Raw genomic sequence first — 27367 nt, 5'->3', positions numbered from 1 at the left:
TACAGAGAAAAAAAAGCACCATTAAAAAGAACTGCAAAGAATTGAAGCTATCTCTCAGCCCCTCAGGTGCAATTCCGGTCCCATAACTCTACAGTCTGACAAGGGCTCCTAAGAACATGCTTGATTCCAACATACTGTTATATCCTCAGGTTCATTTGGTGTTAGTCCTTTACAATGATATTACAACTTTTAACCTCAGTGTATTCATGTAGAGAGAATTATAGATTTTGAATCGACAATTCAAATTTTGAATTACAGAATTGAAGACTTCTCAGCAGTGTACTTGAGAGCTAAAAGCCCTACCAAAGCCAGAAAAGGACCTTTTCTCTTGACTAAGTCAAGGCTTGGTTCACACAAATGCTAACCTTAGGAAGAAGAAAAGCTCATTAAAGAATGTTGTGGCAAGGTACATGCTATAATACTGTATGTGGGCTTTCTCATGACAGATAGGAAGGTTCTGATGCTGAACCATCAGGCCAGAAATCAAGATCTGAGATTGGTTTTCAGCTGAGTCGGACTCCTTTCTGATTTTGTGACAGCTAGTAGTTTTGCTATGCCTTTTTTGCTATGCACTACCCATCTCTGTTTCCTGGTGAGAAAATCAGACTCGATATTTCCGTTTTGTGTTTCCGAATTGTTTTTCTCTTAGAAGTGCTTTATAAAGAGGGCAGTTTCTGTTTAGCACATCTCCTCACATGTGTTTCACCAAGTGTATTTTCATTACATAAGCTATAAAACTGTGGGCCAAACTCTCTCTTTTAAGAGAGTCCTTGACACTAAAGCTTGTTAACCAATCCAGTGAGGCATAAGAAGTGAAATGTTACCTAAAGTAGTATTTCTGAAACTGCAAAATACCTCCCAGTTGTCTGATCATACAGGTGACTGCTGTTCTGCATGTACAACTGTTACATGCTACAGAAACTGGAAAAATGTGAAGTCACATCCCTAAAGAGGAATAGATGAAAAATAGGTTATTTCCCTCCTCTGCTTACTGAAAGAGAAATTAAAATTTTAGGTCGATTCAAAAGGAGACATGGTTTTGTTCTAGCTCTTTAAAAATCTTTGAGAAGAAGAGTTGTAACATTTTGCTTTGGCAATATCACAAAGGTAATTTCTATCTTTTCTTTAGCATTGAACTGTTTACCACGTTTAATCTGAGTTGACATAGTACTTAATTCCTCCGAGAGCAATAATTTTAGGAGGTAAATCTACCATTTCTATGTACCTCAGTTTCTACCATTCCATTTCCGTGTCAGCAGTAGATACGTTGGCCTAAAAGTGTATTAACTGCTCTACCAGTAACTCTGAAGTAAAGGTAATCAGTCACTGGGACACAGGACCAAGGAAAGCTACACACTCATGTCTGGCTATTGTTCTGAGATAGAGTACAGTTCAAATATAAATTACAAGCTTGATAAAGGAATCACAAGATGAGATGTTATGGCCTGAGTTATACAGGAGGGAAGACACAATTAGATTGGTTCCTTTGAATGCTTCTATTACCTCGCTGTAAAATAACTCCCGAAACACGGAGTATGTTTAGAGAGGAGACATTGCTTCATTCTGGGCAGGGTGCAAGGTGGAAAATTTCCACAAATCGAGCACACCTATTGCAATTCTTTGTTAGTATTTATACATAAAAGTTAGCACACCACGCCTATCTAATACATAATCATCAGCCTAACTAATCATCCTCTTCTTCCATTGGTCCGTATTTCCTCCGCTTCGAATTAAAGTCACAGTATGCTTTAATTCACTGTGCATGCTCACGGGGGGGGGGGGGGGGGGAGTCCTTTCGTCCCCCAGTTGGGTCGGTGGTCGCGATCTCCCCCTGCCGCCTTTACCTTTCCCCTAGTTACTGTGATTCCTGTTGTTTTCATGGTTGTTGTGGTGTCCCTTTACCTTTACGGCTCTCCCGGTAAGAGGATGTTCCCGTTATTGGTCTTTGAAGGGTTACAGCTTCGCATTCTTTTAGGACAAACATATGCTTGTTAGGAAAATATGCAGTGCCTGTACCCTCTTATCTAACTTAGGCATTATCTATTACCTTGAAGATTCTACAATTCTCACAGTCTCGTATGCTAGTTTCTATTTCTGTCTATGATTCTCACACCCTAGTATGCTAATTTCTATTCTGTGATCCCTTCTTAACGACTAATAACTCTTATACTATTTCTATTTCTAGTTCTATTTTATTCTAAAATATCCTGAAATACATACTCATATACTAAAATATTCTAAAATGCGTACTCATATATACACAATTCAAGGTGACACTTCCACCTCAAAGTTTCTGTTAATTGAGATCTTTCACAAAAAGCAAGGCCGTAACCAATGAAAATGAAGAATATCCATGCCAGGGAAATATTTTGGAAGATGATTTGAAAGCCACTGTTACCATTTCACTAGCTAGTAGAAGGCAAGTACTAGAAAGTACGATTTTTAAACTAAGTGGCAACATACCGGTAATATGAAAACTCTTTGGCAGGTATGAACCAATACATTGTCTTTCTGCAATATAATAGCACTAGAGATACACAACAAGAGAATTCAATCAAACTAAACCATCATGCTAAGGAATTTTGAATTTTAAAATAAAATATATATAGTAATCCGGGGAGATAAATTCATTAGAGTAGATTCAAAACAACAAGATCAATACATTCAGAATGCATGTGGTATAGTGCTTATTTATTTACTGTTGTGACTTCAGAACACGGAGCATCTCTGATGATGTCAGTTGCAAATAGCGTCAGCAGAAGTGTTTACAGCCACTCAGGATGCTTAGGAGGGAAAATAAGTTGCTTTTTACCACTCGCAGTGTACTACAAACATTCTTCTTGAATGCCGCTTCAGGAACCAGCATTCAAACATGGTGGGCAGATTTAGAACAGAAAGCATCTCTGCATCTAAGTAAGTGCATGCGAGTGCCACAAACCGCAAGGCTGGGTCTGTAATGACTGCCTTAAATCCACACCACCATTTACCCCTCCGCAGCATTCTCTGTTTACTTTAGGGCAATTTACCATAAAACTTAGCCATTAAAAACAACTATGCCTAATGTTAGGACAAGGATGTCCCACGGTGTGTTTCAAAATCTTAGCATCCACACATTTAAGATTTTCATTACAAAGGCAGTTCAAGACCTATGTTACTGTTCTCTTGTTCCAGTGTCACTGAAAGGCAGCACTACCTCAGCTAGACAATTTGCTATTTAGGAATTGAAAGTTTTGTGCTGAAGGATTTTACTTTCACTTGAATTAAAATTCACATTTCATTTTACTTTTTGGTGTTAAACTCCACGGTTTGAGAGAAGCTTCCTGGGGAAGAAATTTAACTTATGGCATCCTACTTATCAGTATATGTTGAAAAGTTGCTATCAGGGCGGCTAAGATACTTTCACTGATTCCCTGGAAGTCAACGCCTGATGGGTGTGAGCGCTATACCTCCTCAGGCTTTTTACGACTATAGCGTGGGAAAAGCTATTTAAAATGTTGTCCACGAGGTGGCAGGAAAAGTTAACTAAAGCTTCGCTGGTCCCTTCGTGTCAAGTTGTAATGCAGGGGCAGGAACTCCTTCCACTAATTAATAGAGCCATTATGAGCTGGGGAGCACAACAGTTACCAGAAGTAAAGGTGACAAAGTCTGGATCACGCATGGGTTACTGCAAAATAGAAAAGCCTCTCGCTGAATACTTGTTTTTTGGATCTAATGTCTATGCGTGTGTAATACGTGCAGTTATAACCACGCTCCTTTTTTAAGGAAATCTGATCTGCAACAGCATTCCAGCACTGTAATTAATATCTAGAGTCCAATTTCATTTTCATTCCATCTTCATTTCAGCTTCATTTCATAGAAAATAGTTTTGCAATACTCAATTTATCTGAATGGCAACAATTTAAAGGAATCCAGTGGCAAAATAGAAAAAAAAATAAAAATCAGTGACCCAACTGAAAACCATCCGTCACTGATGTTCACACTTTGTAACTGGAACATTGGAATACCAAGTATTTTTACTGAGAAATCTCACTAGTACTTTCATATTTATCCATATTGCAACAACAGGAGAGCCCAGGCCACAATACTAGATTTTGTACAGAAAAAGTTAGTCCCTAATTTGAGTTAAAAATAAAAAGAATGAGTAATGAAAAAATCAGCCTCTGCCCATATTTCCTAGAATTGGTGCTTTGTCCATCGTCTTTTAATTATTTCAAACTCTATTTGTCACTCAGTACATTTTCCTTTTCTTTCACAACCACTGTGCACGGGAAAAAGGATCAGTCTCTCAGGAATTACATCCTGGTTAGGCAACAGCCACTAATTAAAATGAAACAAAGTTTTCTGACTTTGTAGCAATTATTTAATGGTATTCACTTAATTTTGCTTCAGTAGAACACAAAATAACATTAGACAAATTATTCAGATTTGGCCAAAATACCAGTCTTGAGAAAAAAAATCCAGAAAAATGTTTTTCATAAGTTGGTAATTCATGTAAATGGACAGCCTGGGGCGAGAATGCCTAATACCATTACTTACTCAGACGTTTAAGTGATAATTTCTTGTTTCTAGAAGCACAACTACCACAGTATGCAAGTTACATCTGGAGAAGAGGCATGAAGTAAACAAGTTCTCTTTTGTTATATGCAGCACAGAAAATAGCTACCCCCAACATGCAGTGAGCAGTTTAGGAAGCCCAAAATCTTAGCAAGTATCAAGCTTCTACGACAGCAGATCAAACCATGACACAGGCAGCCTGTGACAGAGCTCTGCTGCAGATTCATGTGTGCTCTGTTAACAGGAAACTTCTTAGGTGATGGTGTCTTAGTAATTAGGAACTTTCGCCCAAGTCAAATGACAGTGCTAAGTGCAATGGCCTGCACTACATTTTCTCAAACTTTCCCCTCACTTTTTCAGCTTGGAAAAGAAAAAAAAAAAAAAAAGGCATTTTCTGCAGAAACATAAGGAAGTCCTGGGGAAGACCTCAGGACTTTTCTGGCTCATCTGGGTTCTCTCTAGTGTAGTTTCCCAAACTTGCTGAATCCTCCAGCAGCTTGTTAAATGAACAGTCATATCTGTCATTGCAGAATGGCTATAGGATGGCATGCAACGTTACAGACCTTACTGATAGAAGTGACTGCAGAAAGTCAGTTTTCTCCGTAAAACAACAGAAAGCCAGTAGGCAAAATGCAACTTTAACAACATCAAGACAGCAGTGGGCACAACGGCCCTGAAATCGGACTTTATCTCATTCAATATTGACAGTTCATGCTGGGATCAGGAGAAAAGACCTGCTGGGTCACGGTCAGCATATATGCATACATGGGCAGAGGGTGTGACAAGGTCGTGAAGGCAGGAGGCACAACTCTAACTAAAGCAGAGTACCCGGACGTCTTCCCCATTCCTCAACTCTGTGAATGTTTCGCAGCCAGAGAGAAAACTCAGTGCTGAGCATGTGTGAGAGCAAAAAAAGCAGAGGTAGAGAAGCCCGAGATGGTGGCAAGTCTCACATCCAGAGCACAAGATGTGACTATTTCCTTCCCTAGCCCAACCCCGTCTTCAGATCATCAGATGCTCACCAGCATTTTATTACATCATTCATACTTTGCTTCTAATCACATGGATTTAATTCTCTCATTAGCACTATTTCGACGAGTGCTGCTACAAAGCATTGGAAGTGCCAGATTTGCAGTTACAGAGCAATGCACAAAGATGTGTTTGCCATTTACTGACTGCTTACAGTGCAGGCCTTTGATCCTAACCAAAGACAAACCCATCACTTCTGTAAATGTAAAGATCTTGAGTTTTTCCCTTTCATGGATTTGCTGAGGTTCCTTAGGAAGGTGAATGCTCGGCCTCATACTATACTGCTTTGTTCTCCTAAGGACACCGACAGGCTAAATTCAAGTCCAAAGAGAAGGAAGGTCATGAAATATTAATTTATTTTTCAAAAACAGAATGCAAATGTTGTCTTTTTAAGATTTTCTTCACTTGCATCAGAACTGAGTACTAAAGGGTAAACTGTTTTGCTTTGCCATTAACTTTAAAAGCATGCAATTTTAGTACTCCATCACAGCAGAAAGGCTATAAATTAGCCTGTGTTAAATTAGCAGAGGACTGATGGCCTCATCTGAAGTTCTCCTGGCTCCCACATTCATTAGTGACCTCTCTGCGGGTGCTCCTTGGATCGGTACAGAACAAACCGTATCAACCCCATCTAATTTCCCTCTCAGAATGGGTAACAAGTCTTGGGACTAAGAGAGAAGTAAACTTTGTATCTTGACGTTAGTAAGACGTGACAGTGACCTGAGTCACATTCTTATTAGGAAGGAGGGCTGTGTGGCAGGTTCAAAATTGTGTGTGTGTGTGTGTATATAAAAATCACTTAAAGGAGTTATCAGTGATTTGTTTTCTAAATGGAAGAGGGGGGGGGCAGGGAACTGTTTTGGATTTGGTACTGTTACAAGTTTTCTATAGTGACCCGAACAAGGAAGGACAGTGTCCTTAGTCAGTTTGGAAACAGGACCATGCTGGCAAGGACTTAAAGTGTAAAAAAGATACAAGTAACACTAGAAGGATTATGCAAACTGCAGAAAGCCGTCTGAAGAAAAAAACCAAAACCTTCAAGATACAGTGCAAAAATTCCTTCAAGTGACAAGCAAAGGGTTTTGTGTTTGGGCAAGGATAAGCAAGTGCACAAAACAGGATGGGGAAACTGGTCAGGAAGCAACTTTGCTGAAAATGCCCTGTGATGAGAGCAGATTACCTGACAAAACAAAACAAAACAAAAAAACCCAAAACAAACAAACAAACAAACATATCCCCTCGGATATGAAAACAGGAAGCCAATTAGCCTTATACAGTAATCCTTCCATTTTATTCTGAACTGGTAAAGCCTGTGTTGGAATATGTACTTTTAAGCATCACACTAGAAGAAATAATGGAGGTATCGTAAAGAAAAGGTCTGTCATTTATTACAGGTAAAGAATACATGATTTATGATGAAAGATTATCACTTTTCCTTACCTCTCCCCTTATGAGCAGCTAATTAAGTCTTCAGATACAGAATGGTTTTAGCAATGTTATTTTGCCACACTAAGCAATTCTGGGAACAAGGAATCAGAAAAGTATGGATCCCTTATGCTACGTCAGAAATGTGTTAGACATCTAAGACAGTATAGGTAAGGGTCTGTTACAAACTTCCCCCAAAATTAGAGATGGGTATGAATAAAGAACTTCAGATACAATCATTACATTTCTGTTATTAAAAGACATTAGCTTCCTCTATGCAGAATGGAGAGCGAATGTAAGTAATAAAATGCTCAGAAGCACTTGAGAGTAATAGAAAGTTATCTTTGGACATTCACTAAGGCAACAATGTTTTAGGCTAAGATAATGCTGGTTTAGACACAATTTTGAAAGGTAGCATGGACCTTAGAGAAAAACTGATCATAAAAAGGGTCCTGAATAGAGCTACCACAAGTTTATAACATAAGAGATCTGCAAATCAAGCTTATGATTTCAAAAAGGCAAATCTAGAAAGTCACAGAATTCACCTGGACTGAAAACTCAAACATTTAAATTGGAATTTAACCAAGTACGCCCTGAGGTAGGGGATCAGTGATGTTGCCACATCCTCATATGAACATAATACAGGAACAAACATACTTACCTCCAAAAAAAGAAAAGGATTAAGATAGAAGAAATAAGGATATAGTTACAAATAGTGGCAAAGGGACTAATCACTAGGGAGAGCTTCATGTTATTGGTCATCAAGCATGGGAACGACACAAGCATGGCTAGAAGTGAAGTCACAACTTATGAAGCAAATTAGTAGAAATAACAAAAGGTTCAGTAGGCATATGCTGGGGAAAAAAATGTAAAAGAATAGAAGATAGTTTATCATGTAGTAGAAGGGGTGAATTTAAGATAAAAATTAATCCACTCAAATTCTAAGGCTAGATTAATATTCTGCCTCCATTTTCAAGAAAGTAATTTTGAATGTAGAATGGAGGATAAGTACCTAACGAGACGAGGAGTCGTTACATGTAATATAGAAGCACACTGCCAAAACTTTACACCCAATACATTAAAATCAGAAGAGTTGGGTCTTTTCTTTCCTAAAGTGCTGACAGATTTTATATTTCAAATCACAGGTCCTGTAAGAACAGTTTGAGAGGGGTTTTTTTGCTTTAAAAGATGTCAAAATAAGGTAGCTGAAGAATAGCAAGGACCTATAATACCTGTACATAAAAAGGAGATGAGATACCCATTAAACTGCATTCAGTAATATGCAAGAGCTATGAACAAGTTTTAGAGGAGGTAATTAGAAACAGACATAAAGAGGAAAAACAGAGAAAATGCAACATGCGTTCACTGAACAGATCTTAGATAAACATCTTCTTTTCTATTAAGATAGCGGTTTTACCAGCAAAGGAGTTGTTTTAATCCAGAATATGCTCAGCCCATTTGATCTGGTCTAACATGCACAAAATGTATTTCTTATCCCTACCATTTATTAAAAGAAGGAAATTGTAAAGCAGGTTAAGAACTGGCTAAGGGGAAAACAAGAATAGGGTTCGCTGACAGGGAAACTATTGATGTGGAGGTAAGTTATGAGTGAAACTCCACAAACATGGGTGCTAAATATTTAATTAAAGGTGGTGGCACAAAAATGCAACAATATACTGGATAAGTGGTATGGATGAAACTCTTATTCATTGGCAAATTGAAAGGGATTGAAACATCATGCAAAAAGGTCTGGAGAAACTTGGTGACTGAAGTAAGTGAAATGAAATAGAATATGAAATCAAAGGTCATTCACTTAGCATTTGATAAGAATATTTTCTACAAATCCATGCTCATGAATCAAAATAGACCGAGGAAGGTACAATTGCCCTACAGAATGGTGAATCCAGCAGTGATGTATCACTGTGAAAGGACAAATGTGACATAGGCTACATTTTCCACAGAAATAGGAAAGTACAAAACACTGGTAAGCTCTTCACTGGAGATACAAGACTCCTGAACCACGAGTAAATTAATCCAAACCAAAACACGTCTGTAAACCACTCAGACAACTAGCATTATAATCAGGAAATCTGTAGAAGAGAGTGATTCACTAGGCCTACTAAAATGAAATGGTTGCTGTCTACCCTGAGGAAGTAAAAATGCCAGGGAAGTAGAAGACTCATTTAAGCTAAAGAACTACATCACCCAATGAGCTTTAGTAGATCATCAGTTAATTTTGACCAGAAATTAGCAAAAGGTCAAACACAAGGAAAGTGATAGTCTGGAGCAGGTACTTATCAAAAGCAGCCAGGACAAGAAAACACAGTAGCATAGTCCTGAAAAGAATCAATGACGCAAATGCTCATGGCAGCAAAAACTGGACCTCTTTATCTAGCTGTTCATTTAGGGTACGCACTCTGGATTGGAATAAGAACCTGTGCACTTTTGTACTAAGAGCAGCCAGCATAGTTGTGAAAGTTTGTCTGAATTAATCCAAGTTTTATAGGTTAATTTTGAGTTGGGATTTGGGTCGATCTTCTGGTCAGAGTTGTTTTTCTTCTCTTCTCCATCTTAAATATGATTCACTTATTGCTAACATGTGCTGTGTCTGATTAGCAGGAGGAAACAGTTCTGCCTCTGAAGCACAGGATAAAAAAAAATACAGCTGGCTTGTGTATACACTTGAAAAAAAATGGTCTTGCCATTTTTTTCTCCTTTAGAAGTGTTGGGCAGCTTGTACTATTAATGCCACATCATTCTTTGAAGGCAGATTCTGATATCTGTGCCAGGAGAAGAAATAACTTTCATCTTTTAAAAGAATTAGTTGCTGGTGCAAGAGGTCATTACAACATTTCCCTGTGAATCATGGGCTGGATAATAAAGCCAATAGTCTAACAAGACTTTGCATCCCACTATTGCCCTGGGACTCCGAAGAATGCACATTGAAAAACTCAAATGCAAATTATCTGTGACTGCACTCCACACAATTGCTATTGTTAAAAGAAAACAACCAGTAAAATTCCAGAGAGAGAAATACTTATCACGTTAGTGAGAGTGATGCACAAAAAGAAACTGACAGGATAGTATAATTTTTTTTTTAATTCAGTTTTTTATATAACTGAATATGATCAGAAGTATTTATATTACATTATCTTGATAGCCGGCAAAGTCACAATGGAGCTGTCTTGGACCCTAGGAACTGCATGTTAGAAGGCTTACCTATTCATGCAAACATTCAACTACACATCACCACGTTCAGTATACGGTCTGCTGCCTAGTCAAAAATTCTGAGATATCTCCACATGATTCAAATGATAGGCCCCAGCAGAAAAGAGAGTCCAGTCCAGGGCTGAAGCTGTAGTAAAATATATTTGTGAGGCCCAAGGTCAATTATTAATTCCTTCATGTTTGGGAGATGGCATAACTAAGATGTAAAAATCAAGAAGCCATCAAAATAGTAAGTACGAAACCTGAATTTTTTTAAAAAAGCAAATGTACAAACTATACACCCCCCCCCCCCCTTCATGTTTTCTTTTTGTCCTACAAATACAGACCTAGACACTGGTTGAAGTCAACAAGGTTGATTAAACACTGGAACAGGTTGCCCAGAGATATGCAGGGTTTTCCAACGTTGAAGATATTCACAACCCACCTGGCTGAGACCTTGAGCGATCTGAGCTCACCGCAAAGTTAGATCCATCCAAGTTAGCAGGAAGCCTGGAGCCATGCTCAGGGTTTTAGTAGGGTCACTCAGCGCTGCCATTTAAGCAATGTCCCTGCCACGGGGCATGCCACGGACACACCCTGCTCTGCTACACAGTAGGACACAACCTCCTGTCTTGGTAAGTAAAAGGACTGCTTCCCGTTCCTTGACTTCACCAGGAGCTCTCACTTCTCTTTCCCGTGCCCCTGCAAATTAACCATTGTTTGTGACTTTATCACATGTGCCTAGAATCCCTTAATCCAAAGCGTTAAGCAGGTGACTAAAACCACCGAGTCTGCCTTGCAAAAAACTCAGAAATGTGGCCATGTATACGCTGTAGGAGAATCCTGGATAGGAGTCAGAGGCGAGGTCAGCTTGTCCTTCTCTCTTCTGATTATGACCAGTTGTATCAAAAGTCAACCTACACTACATCACTCAGCATTTTTTCTAAGAGTAAAAATACTTGGAAAAATGCTTTGCATGTGAGCCATTAGAAACTAGATCACCATGGAGGAAAATAGGAGCATCAGCTGATCTTCCTCTGTGGTTAAAAAAATGATTTTTTAATTTAAATTCAACCTCTGCTTCCCCTTTCTAAATGACTTTTTAATGTGGAAAATATTTCCATCATTTCAGCCATTTTTTTTCAGTTGTTTTCTTTACTTACAGGAAAAATTATCAAATTACTAAATATCCTACCATATCAAGGCAAACCTTTTTAAAAATTCTTAGCAATTAATTGGGAATTTTTAAAAAGCCTAAGTCCCAGGCAGCAGCAATTTCTGAAGTCAAGGCCCAAGCTGATATATTGGGAGGGTCCATACATTAGAGAACTTTATTACTAACTTCTTACACAAAGTTACTGGTTTAATGACACGTACACTGTATCAAGGGCAAAGAGATATTTGTATTTGAACATTGCTATCAAAACAAATTTTCAATTAAATAGGCCCTGATATACTTAAATGGGCAAAAGTCAATTTAGAGGGGTCCTACAGTAAAATCAAGTTTTGCTTTTTTTTTTAAATATATATATATGTAAACATATACCTTAAAAAAGCTACACATACATGAAACAGAATCTCCCTTCACATTTGTGAGACACCAATCTGTCATCAGTGAGCTAGATTTTTCTCATGGTGCAGGTCTGGAAGTTACACAGAAAGATTCGCAATATCATCTCCATTTGCCATAGGCTGTTTGAGGCCTCATAGACAATGCCAAAAGAGCTTTCTCCCCATGCAGAACTGTAATTTTAGCCACCTTTTTTTTTGCAGTTATTCCATTTCCTAAATTCTGTCTCTCAACTTTCCCTTCTTAGTTCACAACTGCCTTGTGTGTAGCGCCTCACTATTGCTTCAAAAACACAGGGGCGGCAGAAAAAGGCCATCTCTTCTTAAACCAAAGAGAGAGCAAGAGTGCATGTTTCTGTTAACTCAGACAAACTGCCCTGAAGGATAAAGGAATCCTTTCCTATTCAAGATCAGAAGATAAGCCAGCACATCTGTCTATCAGGGCATTTTCCTGCTGTTACAGTCCAAACGAGTACTGAGCACCAGGGCACACCGATATCCCAGAGAAGACAGTGTCCCAGATTTGCAAGCTTTTTTTTTTCTTCATAACAGTAAACTTTGTTTTAGTGGATTTGATAAGATCTCAAAAGAAATAATTTTTTAAAAGCTAATGTGTAAATTATGAAGCATTGATCTTTCTTCCCTTATGTTTCTGCTCAGGTAGCCAAGTAGATGAGAAAACAGAGATTCTAGCCCAAGGCACCCTTTATCTTGAGGAAATCGAAATCTGAAAAATGGAATTTTTCCTTATATGGAATTATGAATCCATGGCCAGCTCTCATAGTTTCATCCTCTTTGCAAGCACCATTCTTGCAATGGTGCAAAATACTGAGACGCAGCTCCTCCTAGGCAGAACATCACAGGTTTTGCTGACTGATATTTCCATCGTTTCTCCCTTTGATGCAGATGCCTCGCCGAATAACATTTTCATTTTGTCTAGAACTATGGCAACCTGGGCAGCTGCCAGAAGGCAGCTTTGGTTGACAACTCAAAAGAGTGATTCTGAGGCAAAACAATTAGTGGTAACTGCTCTTTTCTAGGGAGGCAGACGTTTTGGCGAATTGCACAACTAAGTCAGAGAATTCAGACAAGGAGAAATGCAGCCTGCTTTGCCCAAAGGAAGGAATGCAGGCGTTTATAGCGTGGAAGGAGGAATTCTTTCGGCCTCTCACTGTAGCTCTAAATACCAAAGCTGTCTGTGGCAAGGGTGGGCCCTGAAGGGTGCTCCATGGTGGCATGGTAGGCACCCTCAGGGCTATTCAGAGTGCCGCACCAGCGCAAGCTACCCACAGAAGAAGGAGCACTGAAGCTTTCCAGCGGAGGCACTAGCCTTGCCGTGACAGACTTGTTGCTTCTCGGGCCCTGTGTTGCCCATCCAAGCGCACCGGCTCCCTCGCTCGGGTGATGCACCCCTGCACTGTGCTGCACAGAGACATCCGCAGCACCCTGCAGGTTCCTGCACAGGGTCCCCTGCCAAAAAGCTCAAGTTCATCTTTCAGGGGTCCGTTTTTGAGGCAGAGCCTGGCAAAGCCCATCACAATTCCCACCCAGCAGGGGGCTCAGAGCAAGCACTGCTACAAGAAGCTCTGAACTCCCTTAGACTCCTACAGAGTCTTTCCGACAACCCCACTCTCCCCTCAAGTCCATATTATTAAACAGCCTTTCTAGGCACCGGGCTCTCATTCCCCCAGTGCTGCCAGGCAGCACCAGCCACGCCTAGGAAAACTGCTTTACTCATTAGTAGCACAGTAGCAATTGCAAGGTGAAATCCTTCCAAAGAATTTGCTTAAATCATGCCTGGAGAGTGGCTGAAATTGGTTGTGAATTGCTGAGCTTAAGCCCAGGCTTTCCTTACTTCCCTGTGCTTGATTTGCAACTTGCTTTTTGGTCTTACTTTCCCCTCCTCGCATGTCCCCTGTACGTACATTAGCAATTTGCAGCTTTTTCCATTAACAAGCACGGAGAGTCAGTGCCCATTTGCAGGCACCCCCCGGCTCAATATGTAATCCGATAGACTTGCTGAAGATACCTATGTGTTAAATCAAATGTTTTTAATCTGATTGTTGCCTTTTGAAATATTCCAAACCTATAGTCTTTCTATTGGTGTGCTTTAGTAGATACCTATTAGGTAGATGTTCTGCACCCGCTCTCTCTACCAACAGTTTACAAGTACAGCCCAAACTTACAGGCCGGTTTAAACAAGCTGTAAGGCAAAACAATTAAGAAGATTCTGTCCCCAGGGAGTGTGCAGTCTAATTCATATACAAACAATGTTGGTTTATTTCTAGCTAAGAGTCAGAAATCTAACACTGTCTAATAAGACATGCACACACAGAGAAACTTTTTGCTGACAAAATGTTCATTCAAATTACCCTTTTTAAACAAGGGAGAATTTTATTTCCCTTCTTATATTTTTAATTTAATGGTTTGCATAATTTTGCTTCCATAATACCCAGTAACAGCTAATACTATTATTTGCTTTCCATTTGTTTTTGCTTCCTGCTGTTGAATGAACAATCAGTGTTTACAGATTAGCAGCAGTTGTAAAGTGCCCTGACTTTCTCTTCCATTTCAAAGTCATGAGTGAGAAGCACATTATATTGGTTGCTCTGGCATTTTTGGAGTAGCTTAGGCATTCACAGTGCAAACCACTGTTATTCATACTGTTATAATTCCTCTGCAGTTAAGTCATTACTAGCAATCAGAGCAGGCTTGTAGTACAATTCCTTATTTGGGAATGTCATGTGAGATGCCCAGAGCTATATGAAAAAATAAAGGCCAACTTGTCTGGCTGTGGAGGGATTTATAGCAGGCCCACTGGCAGAGATCTGCTGGGAAGTATTAAGAGCTCCTGCTTAGTTGATCATATAAACACCCAAGCCAGCAGGTGCATTACATTTGTACACTATCTTTTTCCTTCAGGTGCAGTATTAAAAATCCTGTCATCACAGCATGTTTATAGAAACTTGAATTATAATGGCCTTTTCCTGCAGATGGTTGAGCTGAAGTTTTTCTTTAGGTAAACGTGAGATTCATTTAAAATCACTTAAATATTTTTATTCTGCTTTTTAACAAACGGCAATATTGCTAAGAAAAATTCTACTTCAGACAACATTTTTCTTTTGGTAAGAAAGAACCCTGTCTTATAGCAGAAATATCTGATTATTAGTTACTAAAGACAACATCTGAGGGCGTTTATTTCCAAACAGCTGGACTCAAACCACACTCTCTCCTTCCCAAAATACAAATATCTCACCCAAATGTGAAACTTCGGATAAGTAGCTTTAAACTTGACTCAAACCCATAACTTTTATTATTTGTAAATGTCCATTTTTTTGGTGTACAGAACATTTGATTAGATTAAAATGTGATCTACTTAGTAATAATCATACCCTAGGGAAAGCCAAGACTGAAGTTAATGAATGAAATGATATCTGATTAAGGGTACAGTAATAAATTATTAGGAACAACTTGCAACTTGCTATTTTACATGAGAAAAACCCACTCACCACGTGTTAATGCAATCATCTGCTTGGATGGTCAAAGAATTACAGTCAGGAAATGGATAAATTAATGTCTTATATGTAATTTTACCTTAGCTCTCCATCTTAAGTGTTTTAATACACAGATTTTAATTGCACAATCACATTCTTTCCTGCTTTCCATAGAAGCCCTATGCAATACATAACTATTTTGTACTGTAACGCTTGATGAGTCATTACTGTAGAAGAAACGGAGCATGTTTGTGAGCATGTGTATTTAATGGCACTATAATCAAGTTGAGAAAATTCTCTCTTCCTGTAGTCTCCTTTTACGGAATTCAGGACAACAGAACAAAAGCTTAGGAGAGGGATGGAGGATGATCCTGTAGGTATGGTGCCATACTCACCCTCGAGGACCTAAGTTCAGTCTAAAATCCAGTCTATTCAGCCACTGGTGCCCTGCTGCAACCTGAGTTAAGGCACTTAAAGTGAAGGTTTACAACATGGATGCTTTCTTTTTGCTTTTCAACAAGTGGCAGTATTACTAAGAAAAGGTCAACTTCAGAAAATAATGATCTCTTATTAAGTAAACAACCTCTTTTTGTGATAGAAATAGCCCCACTTCATGCATATTTTTTGCTTCAAGATGCCACCACCTCTCTTGCCCTCATCCTGGCTATTTTTTGAGCCCTCTACATTGGCAGAAAATTAATCAGCAAGAAAGAAGAATAGGTTTCTATCTTTAGAATTTCTATCTATAGTTTAGAGAGCAGAACCACCTGCACTCATCAGAGTGTGAGATGAATGCCAGTGCCAGCCCAAGGGAAGGGGGGAGATGATCTTTTGGCAGCAGCAAGCTACCAGAAGACCAACTTTGGTACCCCATTTTGACTCTCTAAGCCTCATATCACCCACTGTTAACATAAGTATGACAGCATTCATTACTTCGTGGGGATGTTCTGAGGGTAAACACGCCAAGGGTTACAAGGCACTCATTACAAATACCAGGGCCTTATATAAGCGGTGGGCAAATCAGTGTACTGCAGCAATAATATGTCTTATTCTACAGAGGGCGAGTTTGTACATAAGCGTCTTAAAATAGAAATTCACCTCTTTGGTAAAATACTTATTGTAACATAGCTGGTGTTCTATCTCCATGTAGTTTTGCTAGGAAGATCCAGAAGAGTTAACGTTCATGACAAGGGAGAGGCTTGCACATGTAGCTCTGCTCAGGGTTTAATTTTCAGTGGTGACGAGCAGCTCTGACTAAAGAATTTTGTGCAAGGAAAGTCTATGTCAAATCGTAGGTGGTGTGCTGGAGACCTCCACAGCTAGCACCACCTTAAGTATATCCTCCCTCCTCCCCACAAAAGTCATCCTGGCATTTAGCATTTGCGGTGCAGCAAAGCAGATACTCTCCTGCTCTGTAACCTCATATGTTATGCTGATTGCTCTCATCCGTGATCTGCTCACCAGCTGCTCCTGGTGCAGGAGGGCCCTAGGGAGGAGGCACAGGGCTCTGCAGCACGTCCGTGGCAAGGGCTGCACCAAAGCCTGGCCTTTTTCGTGTCCAGTGAGATCCCCCACTCCAGTGCAGCTGGAAGTGCCCCAGTATGCACCAGTACCTGAGGCATCAGTTGTAGAGGAGCAAAATAGCTAAGAGCTCTGCAAAGATTACGGCAAACCAGGCACAAATAATATACGCCAGTGTGAGTCCCAGTGTCAGTGCCAGGCTGAGCAGTGATTTTGATGACAGTAGGAGCCCTGCACACGGTGATTACTAGCTGCCAACAGGACCCTGGGACTGCAAACGCTTGAATACTCTAACTTGAGGGATTTGAAATGTATGGAGGAATTGAGTGGGAGTACAGGACTGGTGAGTGTTTATGAGTTTGAGAAGCCTCTCTGTAAGAGCTGATCCTCCTTACCCAAGCCATTTGCTGGTGAGAGGGTAGTGTTGTGTGACCCCAGCCTGTTCCTTTCTCACAGACCTTGTATGACAAGTCAGGCCAACAGGGTTTAGTGACCTGGTAGGCATGCTGGACCTTTAATCAGCTGTCTCTATATCACATCTGCTAGAAATTGTCAGACCTGATCTATATTGTCAGACCTGATCTTTTTCTGGCGGAAAAGGACCTGGGGGTGGTGGTTCACAGCCGCCTGAATATGAGCCGACAGTGTGCCCAGGTGGCCAAAAAGGCCAATAGCATCCTGGCTTATATCAGAAACAGTGGGGCCAGCAGGACTAGGGAAGTGATCATCTCCCTGTACTCAGCACTGGTGAGTACAAAACTGAATACTGTGTTCAGTTTTGGGCCCCTCACTACATGAAAGACATGGAGGTTCACGTCCAAAGAAGGGCAACGAAGCTGGTGGAGCACAAGCTTTATAAGGAGTGGCTTAGGGAACTGGGGTTGTTTAGTCTGGAGAAAAGGAGGCTGAGGGGAGACCTTATCGCTCTCTACAACTACCTGAAAGGAGGTTATAGTGAGGTGGGGATCGGTCTCTTCTCCCAAGTAACAAATGATAGGACAAGAGGAAATGGCCTCAAGTTTCACCGGGGAGGTTTAGACTGGATATTAGGAAAAATTTCTTCACTGAAAGGGTTATCAAGCATTGGAACAGGCTGCCCAGGGAAGTGGTTGAGTCACAGTCCCCGGAGGTGTTTAAAAGACGTGTAGATGTGGTGCTTAGGGACATGGTTTAGTGGCGGACTTGGCAGTGCTAGGTTAATGGTTGGACTTGATGAACTTAAAGGTCTTTTCCAACCTAAATAATTATATGATTCTATGATTCTATATTATTGGCAAGAGAGTAGAAGATGAAGCATACGGGAGAGGAGAAGAAGGATGTGGGGGATGTAATGGCAGAATCTGCACAGGAAGGATATATTTTGCAAGGTTAGGAAGAACTGAATTCAGGTTGGCCTAGAAGATAAAGGAGGAATTTAGCATGGCTTTCCTCAAGGCAAAGGGAATGCAGAATAAAGACAGTTAAGGTTTCCTTGAGGGTAAAAGAGAAGACCAAAAGTTTTTCCTCTCTAAGATAAACTGATGACTGTTTGACTCCAGCCAACAGGAGTGATTCCTAGGTCTGGTTGTTGGGGAGCAAGGACTGAGACTGGATGAATCAGGGACAGTACCTTTTCTACTAGTCAGTGGCTAGAATTGCTATCTTTTTGTGGACTATTTTGTTTATAGTGCTGTTTCAGGTGAGTTTTTCTCCTATTTTCCGATTACTTGAAATCATCATCACCTCACCCTGTGCCTGAAGTATTTACTATACATGTCCTAAGTGTTAGATTTTAGACACTTCTCTATTTGAAAGGGATTCCATTTTTTTCCTTTCATTCAATATATGAAATTTATGTCATGAAGTGACAACTGCTAACGTTTTGGCCACATATGACTTTTAAATATTTTAAAAGAATTTTTACTCTTCAGCAAAAACTCTGATTGTACCCTGGAGAGTTTAAAGTATAGTGATAATGTTAAAATAAAATAAAAATAATTAAAAAAAAACAACCTAAAGAATAAGGATATGAAAACTATTTTTAGTCTGAAGAAACTTGCTTTCTCCCCATAGATAAAACGTGCAAAATTAATTCTGTGAATTGAGATGTTCTGCACTTATCTTTGCCTTTACTGGCATTTACAGAGCTTTACAAATACATAGTCTCTTTACTGTGCTTGTTGTACTGTCATTCCCAATCAGCAGTTGTTAGGAGTCCAGCAACCTTCTAGTCACAGAGCAAACGTGTGGTGAGCTATACCCTGGAAGTTTTCACAGTTCGTTTGGAGTTCAGCCTCCACAAGGCACCACAAATGTTGCATACTGCGTTCTGTTTCACTGAAGCTAAACTGCAGTCTCTAGGCTTTCATTAGTTATTTTTCAGTTTAATGGTGAAAATATGGGACTGATGATGGTGGCTGAGTGTGGACAGAGTCTCTATAAACTTCCCTTTGGAGCTCAGCTGAGGTTCCTCTCCTGACCCATATTAGCCTCAGCGTTGCACAACCTGGGGTCTCGTGAGGAGAAATTACAGATCATTCCAAACTGCAGACAGTATAATAGCAAGGTGGGGAAATACTAATTAGGTGTCAGGTTGAGACCACCAGTCTTATTTAACTGTGAGGTCAAGCTGACTGAAACCTTGTCTCCAGGCTAGATATGGACAAACTGTTTTGTGAGCAACATTTCTGATAAAGTCTTCTTTTTCTTCTGTTTACACACAGGAAGCAGACTAAAACTCTCAGAAATGTGTTCTTACTTGTTTGTTGAACCATTTTTGTTTGTGACCACAGAGGCATGAGTAAGAGCTGGACTATCTGTTTTTCTTTGTACTGTCAGCCCCCCAAATGTGATCAGATCCAAAAGTTAATTCATGCTCTCTCTGTCTTTTCAGACTCAGTTAAAAAAAAAAAAAAAAAAAAAAAAGGCATTTGGAGAGCATTTGTATCCATCCAGACAGTACAGGGCATTTTGATCTTAATTCTGTGAGAGGAGTAGATTGCAGTATGTGCAGGTTGGGATTACAAGCACACTCCGTACCAACTTTTATGGCCCAGGAAAAAGCCGGTCAAGGGCCTGTCAGTTCCTGGTAGCATATCTTTTTGCTTCTTGGGCATAGCCCTGAAGGGTCTCCTCCATTCTGACTGCAGCCTGTGAAGAACAAAAATTTGTTCTGAGGTAGTTTGTTTCCCCCAGCGACAGAACCCCTCCTGCAGCTACTGTGGGCATGGGTTTCTCGTTAAACAAAACACAACTACCTCATGTAATGTAGCCCGTAAAGGCCGCGCTAGAGACAACATCCAGTTAGAAGCCCTATATGCCCAAACAAAGAAACATACTTCTTTGCATAATGGCAGTGACAGGGCGACTGCACAGGGCCATAAATTTGAAAAGTCAAACAAGAAGAATATTGTTTTCTTCTCTCTCTTTTTTAAAGACTTTCTCTCAAGGGGACAGGAAACCAGTTTAATTCCAATGATATAATACTGCCTAAACTGGCCATGGTTCAGCTCCTAGTAGTGACAGCACTGTAATGCTATGCCTTTTTTCTGAGCTAAGCTTGTCTGACTTAAGCTTTCACTTCAAAGATACTGGATGTTTAAAAGGGAAACAAATTATGTAGTTTACATTTGACAAGTGTACTAATGTTCTAATCCTAAACTATAACAAGTGAAAGAATCAGAGAAAGAAGAATGTTCATGTTAACCTCTGAGGACCAGGTATGGATGACTTCTCTTTCATAATGCATGAAACCTTGATACAAGAAGGAAGAGAGACGGCACCTATTAGTAACTTGTGACACCACAGAGACCTTGAAAAATTCCTTCCTTCCAGAAGAGTGAAGAAATCCTTAAGCAGTTATTTTTCTGTCTTAAGGCCAAATGCTACTCAATTCGAAATTTTAAAACTTACCAAATAGTCTGACTTAGAGTATGTATGCCTGACATTTGAGAAATAGGACAATCTCAGAGACGAGTAGTCATTTTCCTCATGAAATAGCCATGGGGGGAAAACTTAAGGCTATTTTTCAGATCTTGCCAACAAATGAATTTTCATTAAAAATAAAAATGTTTTCAGACTCAATTATTGCTTTTTTCTGAACACATCAGAGGGAATAAACAAAGATTGCTTGCTTAGTTTTGTCATATGGAGGTATAAGGGATCTCAATCTTGATGGATTTTCCTTGATTTTGCTTCTTTTCAATTTCAGCTAATGACTGTCAATTGCATCTATGAAGTAGAACCAATTTTACTAAAGTGACAAATGCCAAGGAAACGTGTTTCTTCTTTTTCATTTGATTATATGTTTACCATATATTTGTCAGCATGTATTAGAAATTGTTACAGGAAAATTAGTAAAAGCTAGTTGGATGGCTCTCTCCTTAGATTTCCAGGCAAATAAGCTGTCCAAACTTACAAACAAAAATTAATTAAAAAGCGCATGCCCATGGAGAAAGGTAAATTATATTATGAGGCATCATCTATGTAGATGTCTACTTACAGTGCAATGTGAGCTTCTATCATCATCATAATTTATATGCCCTTTAGACTAGATTGTCTGCTCCAGTAGTGTAACTACTGGTTTATTGCCATAAATGATGTTTTGTGTTTTCATTGTCTCTCTCAGGCTTGCTCGCGCTCTCTCTCTCTCTCATGGTTGTGATGTTTCCTGCTTCCATTTGGAAATCCTTGGTGGTTAGGTGGGGTTTTTTTTATTTTTAGCCTTGGTAGAGAAGTCCAATGTTTAAAATGAATGATCCAGCATGAGAGTGTTTGAAAAAAGAATAAAAGCCACTTTCCAGCATACAGATTTTATACTTTTCCTTTTATTCTATTTTCTACACTTTTCAGTCATCTTTTCTTTACTAGAATGATTCTGTTCTTCAAAAGAGGAAGAAAAATTACTTTGTTGACACCCAAACAAAGGTGTGGTATCTATTTGTCATTTTAGAGTTGTAATTAAAAAAAATCTTGAAGTTTATGGTTTTAGAATTGCAAACACATTATGAAATATCCTTGCCCTCTGCTAAGATAATTCATGTCAAATTGAACACTGAACGGAACACATTAAAAAAAGACACATCTCTAATTTGTTCTTGTGTTTGCAGCTTGTAGAGGAGCCATATTATTTCCCAGACTATGTGCCTTGCTTTCTAAAACAGCTGTACTCATGATCACAAAAACAGAGAAACGAGTTAGAATTTCTTCCCCACATAAAAAGAAACCAGGGAAGAATCATGTAAATTTCTGCTTTTTTTTTCTTTCACTTTTTGGTTGAAAAATGGAAAAGGTATGGGCCTCCAGTTTTTCACTAAATGCTAGTATTTTTCTATGGTGAGTCAGTGGAAGCTTTATGGGAATGGTTGTTGAATGAAAAATGGGAAAATAATTTTCACTGGAAATCTGAATATTTATGGCCAATTATGTAGCAACTTTTACCACGACACATGCATCCTCTTTGATTTAGAAAATCCCTCCTGACAGAATGGTAACTCAGCATTTTTTAGCTATGTTTCAACCTCCTGGCTACTGTATACCATATTTTACATTGCTTAGGTTCACCAGGTCTCCATACACCACTACCCTTAGTCAATGCAGAAGGCTTCTTGGACTTGTCTTAGGACAGTGGCATTTGGGGGAATCTCAGTTATGCAGGGCATTCGCAAATGTATGTAGTGCCACTCACTGACTGCTACAAAGGGCCTATTTTTTAAACTGTCAAAGAAACACTTGTGGCATTGCGGAAACCAGAGAAAAGCTGTCAATTCTATTATTAAATTGACATTCCACACATGCTACTTTCTGATGACAGTCCATAATAAAGTTGCCCTATTTCTTTGCCCTCTATTCATGTCACTACCTAAAGTTTTCTCTTGCATCTCCCTCCCTCAGACACTGACTGATAGAGCATCAGACATGTAAGCTCAACAAGAGGTCGTCATTGTGGTGCAGTGACAGACATTTATAACACCTGAAAAAAAAGAGGGGACGAAGGTCCTAAAGCACCCTTGGTACGCTAGGCTATTACAATGCATGGAGCAAGGACAGTGACATCTCCCAGGGTATTGTCAATCAAGGAGTACTGAGACAAAGAGAGACAACAGGGACCATTGTAATCCCATTGGAGGGAAAAGGGAAAAAAAAAGTATAACAAGGCTTTGTCTTGGTCTTCAGAACACAGACACATCTGTGTGTTTCCATAACTGCTGCAAGCTAATAGGATAACATGGGTTGATCTGACCCTAATGGGAGTTGATACAAATTGGATGCTAATTCCATTGTGTCTAGTTCTCCACTGAGGCCATCCATGCCAAGTGGCCTTCCCAGGAAAAGGAGTTCCCACTTTCCATGCTTGTTTGTTTTTAGACTTGTCTAAAAGATATACATTGCAGAAGCCTGGGTTTCCCAGGTAAGCTGTCCCACCATGCTTCCTGCTGGGAAGCTTCTGTGAAGATAACAAGACAACAGAGTAGCTAGCTCTCACCCTCAGGGGTGTCTTGTTTAGTAAGACCCTGTGATTGACAGCTGTTAAGAAGAATGACAAGATATTTTACATCTGTTTAGTGTCTTGACTGTCACCCATTCCTTCCCACACTGGCTATTGTCATTCTTCCTATATCCAGGAATCCTACTGCTGCCAATGCAAATGTCAGACCACTGTGGAGCTATAGTGCCATGCAGCATACATTATACAAGAAATGAAAAGTGGATCAGGGTCATTGCATAGGGGAATGCAATGATTCCAAAGTATGCTCGTTATTCCAGACCTCAGATTTTTGACCAATAATTGGACCACCAGCTATTCTGTTGCGCATATGAAATTTGAGAGTAAATCGAACACACTCGGAGTTTTTTCACATTTTTTTCTTTTCCTTGCAATTTACTTATTATTTACATTGCAGCAAACCTTAAGCCTTCCTCCAGTGATGGTGCATGAATAATGCAGCACATCTACAGCACTTATTATGCATAGAAAACTCATATTTCTCCATTCTTACAGCATTCACAGAAGGATCATTAGAGGCTTTGGATTTCCATGGTCTCTTTATTCACATCAAATTTGCTAGCTATTAAACAGTGCTTTTTGTAGCCTGGTATAAAATAGGGTATAAAGAAAACCATGCGCTCATTTTGGAGAAACCAGATAATTTTACCATATGACTTCAAACACCAGTTACGACAGACGAAACTGAAGTACATACTGCAAGGAGAATGTTTTGTCCAATCAATAAGGGCAACGTTTTTTGCTCTAAATCTGGCCCAACAACCACAAATAAAGAAAAGGAATAAAGCTCACAATGCAAAACCATAAATGACCTGCCCAATGATGACTATCCAAACTAGAAGAGATGTATAACTGCTTAAAATAAACAGCAATTATAATAAACCCATTCAATCTTCATCACTCTTCAACCCACTGCAAGTCAAAAGACTGTGTAAATTATGAGCTCTGCAGCATGCCTGGAATGTTAACAAATCTGGGCTCTGGAGCAGTGGTGGCAAGTGAACTTCAGAGTGAAGGATCCTTCACAGGATTTTAGTCAGCTTCAGAAGTATCATCATCTCTCAGCTAAACACATCTCAAGCCATTTTAAGCAAACCTAAATTCAGGTCACCATTTTTTCACAGGCAGAGCAAACTACAGAGCGCCAGTGTGCTACATTCTTGGTGCAAAATTCTAATGCATAATAGGAGCACAGCACTTCTGCATTGTCCTTGGGTCACATGCATTCAAGTCCTCTAAGCTCAAGCTAGAAATGGCCCAGATAACACCTCCAAGACCTTCCTGATATCTCTTTCAACCCAAGGAGACATGTTGATATTGTTTACTTCCAGAGCTAATAACAGAATTACTCGTGAAAAGCCACTGAGATTCTGCATCCATGTTAGTCTACTATGGGAGACTAACATGGACTAATCAAATGGGACACGGTCTAGTTTCCTAGACTGAAGAACTAAAAAGTGTGTACCTGGCAATTAAAAGGGATGTAAAAGTCTTATGAGCATAGCTGAAATATAGCATCATCAAAAAAAAATTCAACTCAGGTGATGAATCTTGTGTATCAGATATTATGTACCTACCAGTCAGCAAAGAGACTTTTCTACTCATCTCAAGCCCTTCATTCTTTGTGAGTGACATTCTTTGTGAAGGGAAGAAAAATATGGAGAAAATATGAAAATTTGTACTCTTTCTTTTTCCTATGGCTTGCAGTACTTGCTCTCCCATGTTTTCTCACCTAGTGCCACTGGGGCAGCTGGTGAAAACAAAGTCCTTGAGCACATGTGCAGTGGGAACTCAATAGGTCGCTGGGTCCACGTATCATTGATAGAACTGCTGCTGAAGGCCCATTTCATATAAGCCACTAAAAAGCAGTCACCCAGGCTCCGATTACCAGTTAGAACTCCATTCAATAATTAAAATCTGCAATAATCAAATCTACTGATATGATACCAAAAATTCAATGTAACTGCTACCAGACCTGCAGCCTAGTAGATCTCAGTATAAATGATACTGTACAGCCTAACAGTCCTAATATAGTCTCATTGCTGAACCTCCTAAATAAGCTGAAGGAGAAGATGAGTTCTTCTGAATATATTTTTAAGACATAATGATGGAAAAGTAGTGAAAAGAGGCAGGTTTTGCATTTTGCTCTCTAACCTCTGAGGTCCACAGAGAAAACTTTGGCTCTGATTTTATTTCTCAGGCAGACAGCTTTATTTTTCCTGTAGAACATAGTTGTTGGCATAACAGAGGAACAGGAGGCTGGCAAAATGGCATGAAACAAATAGTCTAGATCTTTTCCAAGCTGTTCCTGCTGCCACTACATAACTAAGAGCTTAATAAAATGTGCTACCAAGATGCAAACATCTTGCATGCATTCAAGCACTTTCTTTATTAACTTAAGTGATAAACCTGCCCATTCAATGCACATGTTCAAATACTAGCAGTCTTGATCATCTGAGCCAAAATCTAATATAAAAAACAAAGTGATTTTCAGATGATGATGATAACATCCAACATACTCTTTCCCCAGTTCAAAAATGAGAAGATGGAACAAGATTCCTACAATCTGCTGGTTCACAAGAGAGAAGAAACTATTGTGTGGGTTTGAACTCTGGTGTGTTGCCTTTAAGCATTTGGTGGTACTCACTACTGCTTAAGAAGATATTTAGAATTCCAACATGAAAGGTCTGTTTCATATTTTAAGCCCAATAAATCTCGATCACAGCTCTCAATTGAGACAGCAGTCTGGCAAAACTACATGGACAGCAGACACTTTACTGTGGCTCTTTCTCCCCACTCAGCCTCTCCTTCCCCCACCTCCCCCAAACTGAAGTTTATTGTTGCCAGAAAAAACAAGAAACGGCATATCTGAAATTTAATCTTCCTTAAATTTGCAGAGCAAGCCTACAGAGAAGATTAACCATATAAGCTGGGCATATTTTATTATTCCTCTCAGGATATGCGTCATGCTTTTCCCCCACCCGGTCTTTTCTGTTGTTATTGATTATCGAGTTTCACCCCTCAGCAAATCCAGTTTTAGCAAAGGTAGGACTGTTTGTTGGTGGGTTGGTTTTTTTCTCCTTTTCAATACACCTTTGCCATGAAAATAAAATCAGTTTGATGCAGCTGCTGCTGTGGAGATATTGTTGACGGATGAATACACTGGGAGCAAACAGCAACCTATTTGATGCCTAATTAAAACATATTAGTTACAGTGCAGTCAACAAGGGTGTTAAGAAGCAATCTTTTCCATATACTCCAGAAAATTATCTTACTATGGCTTTCAATTGGCCCAAGAAGCAGACAGCTATAATGTCCCTCTCCTTGCCCACCAATGCTCATCTGACAAGGATATTGCTATAGCTAGCTGAAGAGTAGCTGGGTGGTACAGTACAGCATTTACTGGTATTAATCTTTTTTGAGACCAAAGCCTACTTAGGCATGATCTAGAGCCTGATGAAGCCTGTGGAAACCCTCTGGTAGCCTCAGAGGGTTTTGGGTAATGGGTAGATCTATGGGCTTGGTTTAACATCATTACTTATCAGTACTTGATGATCTTCCTGGTGATTATCACTTAGGACTTAAACAGAGAGGATGTGAGTATACTCGGTGAGGTAGTGATGTTCCCTTGTTCTCACTGGAGGGGTCTTCCTCAGGAGAGCTATCGGTCTGATTACAAGCCAAATGTGACAGCAGTGTATGCCAGCAGATTGTTGAAGATGTTTCATTTAGTTATGAATGAAACAGAATGTTAGCATTTAGTTATGCAGATGCCTACAGCTCTTAGGCAGGGAAAATGCAAAAACTGACACATCTAAAACTTAAGTGTAAATGAGTTTGCTTGCAGACAAAGTTGGAAACACAATTGAAGCCAGACTGAATACTTAATATTATTACTGTTCATAGATTCACTGCTGCTTAAGTGAGAAAGGACAACAGTGAGCAACTCATCACATGCTTTGAATAACAGAGAATATAGGTTTGCATCACCGAATTTCTAAATCAACCCTATAACTTTTTGTTGACTGAGACCATCTCTGTAGGCAAGCCTTAGTTTCAATAGCCTCAAGGATGAATTATCTAT

At 39.6% G+C, this 27367-nt stretch overlaps 1 long non-coding RNA gene across 1 annotated transcript in view; it reads right to left on the bottom strand.

Moving 5' to 3' along the window:
• LOC142404836 (uncharacterized) overlaps positions 1-16752 on the bottom strand; it is a 121616-nt gene extending 104864 nt beyond the window's left edge. Inside the window, exon 1 of the long non-coding RNA XR_012773963.1 lies at positions 16377-16752. This is a non-coding gene — a long non-coding RNA (uncharacterized LOC142404836). The remainder of the gene's footprint in view (positions 1-16376) is intronic.
• Between the last annotated feature and the right edge of the window lie 10615 nt (positions 16753-27367).

Source organism: Mycteria americana, chromosome 1, assembly GCF_035582795.1.
Source record: "Mycteria americana isolate JAX WOST 10 ecotype Jacksonville Zoo and Gardens chromosome 1, USCA_MyAme_1.0, whole genome shotgun sequence".
Classification (NCBI taxonomy): domain Eukaryota; kingdom Metazoa; phylum Chordata; class Aves; order Ciconiiformes; family Ciconiidae; genus Mycteria; species Mycteria americana.
The sequence above is the reverse complement of the archived record's forward strand: the minus strand, read 5'-3'. Positions and strand labels throughout refer to the sequence as shown.